The sequence below is a fragment of the Mandrillus leucophaeus genome, unplaced genomic scaffold (assembly GCF_000951045.1).
Source record: "Mandrillus leucophaeus isolate KB7577 unplaced genomic scaffold, Mleu.le_1.0 Scaffold1273, whole genome shotgun sequence".
Taxonomy (NCBI): Eukaryota; Metazoa; Chordata; class Mammalia; order Primates; family Cercopithecidae; genus Mandrillus; species Mandrillus leucophaeus.
The window spans coordinates 141805-143975 of record NW_012101132.1 but is presented as its reverse complement, the minus strand read 5'-3'; positions in this window follow the sequence as shown (position 1 = coordinate 143975).

Here is a 2171-nt window from a genome sequence, read left to right as displayed (position 1 = left end):
GACTCAAATTTGTTTTTGTACTTTCACATTCAATTCCATTGACTTGCCTAGTCCTTTCAATTAGAAATGTCTTTAATTATACTATCTTTTAATCTCTTTCAACATCTTCTAGAGCCTGTTTGTTTCAGTTCATTATTATTCTCTTGTAGCATCTATACGATCCTTTTCATAAGGTATTTTTGTTTATATAAATTTATATTATTGATCAAGTTTCATAATAATCTTAGTACTTCAATTAAAATTATTTTGAATTTTAAAAAACTAAGGGTACTAAATCATATGATTATCTTCATGAATATCAGAAAAAGCATCTGACAAAATTCAGTTCTCCTTTACGTTAAAGCATGTACTGAAGAGGAATTTATAGATCTTCCTTTAATATAATAAAATTTTCATAACTTAGTGCAGTTTCCAGCATGTTACTTGGGGAAGTAACAGAGACTTTTCTGATAAAGTCAAGAAAAAATAAGACATAGATTTTGTAATAATATTTAACATTTAGTTGAAGATGTTAGCCAGTGTGATTAAACAAGAAGAAACAAATATAGGTTACAGATTAAAAATTATAGATTAAAAATATTTAAGACAGATAAATTCATATCAACTATCACAATAATAGGCCATTGTGTGTAGTCACCACTCAATCCTCTCCCTAGTGCATCATCAATTGATTTCTTGAAGTTTCTGCATATATTGGTTACATAAAGATGGAAGGCAGAAGTTTAGATGAGGGTAAGCTAACACAATCTGACAAGTTCACAGATCAGTGGGGCTTAAAAGATAGTAATAAGTAAATATCTGTACAAATCTGTGGATGGAATAGATCCTATGACTCAAGATTCCACCTTTTTCACAGATGGTGATGACTAATAATTTGAATTCTGAGGGTGTCATCATAATGAAACCTGAAAATAGAGACCCTTGAAGTGTTTACTTGGCATAACCTACATATCATTAATCTTGTCTCTTAGAGATCTTTTAAACTAGGCCTCAATCTCAATTCCATTATCCAAGAGAATATAAAGTTCTACTCACACTTTTTATGGTTTTACATCATGTTTTCAATTTTACTTTCTCAAGTTCTCTCTCTGCTTCTGAATCTACATGGGATTCTCTTGATTTTACCATCATTCTGCTTGAGAAGTTAGCCCCTTTTCTGGGTTTCACAAATATATGCTCTCACTAAATTTACTCTTATTAAATTTTCCAAAGATTTTGAAATCATGAAAATTAAATCATCTTCTACCATATTACTGACTTCATACTCCACCTCTTACACCTTACCCCACCTCCATATTTTTGCCTTCTAATTTTTTCTATTGTGAAATATTTTTTTTTCTACGTTCAGTCCCTGGGGACTTACATGCTATCCAAGGGGACTTGCAAATAATTATTAATAACAAGCCTAATATCCTCCCTAAAAGATATCATGGTTGATAGCATTTACTTTGTCTTCTTTCTTTTGAATATAAAATGAAGATCACATAACTTTGGTTTTTTGTACATTCCCAACAGCCACTGGGAATATGACTTCAGAACTTTTGCTTGTCTAAATCCTTCTGATTATAAAAGGGTTAGGTATCTGATTACTCTACCTTGCTATATATTAAAGAACAATTACTGGTCAGTTTCACCAAAAGTTACATTTAGAATTATTTAGGACAAAATCTGCTGGCAATGTAATTAATGAAAAAACAGACTTTGGTCTTGGCATGCATGACCAAATATCTAAATTCATATAGCCAGTAGGATTGAAGACAGCATTTAATTCATTTCTCATCATTCATATGAGGACAACAAAGAAGAAAAAAAGACTTCCCTGTTGCCAGAGTTGCTGACAACACCAGAGCTAGAATGCAAATCTTTGAATTTGTTATCCAAAATGCTTTCTACTCTGTAGCGTCTAATCCCAAAAGGCATATTTTTCTCTGTGAAAATGCCAGAGTTAAAAAAAAAAAGCAGAATATCTTCTGACTGAGGTACAAAGAGATAAACTTTCCTTGAAGTATGAATTGAATAGCTGTTGAGAAGTATGACAAGCTCCCATTTTGATTGAGATTATAATTCCTATTCTCTTCAGATGAGATAGATAATTATTCCAGCAAGTCCTATGGATAGTGAAACTTGACAAATGGTAGAAGGGAAGATTTGAAAGATGTAATTGAAACTGC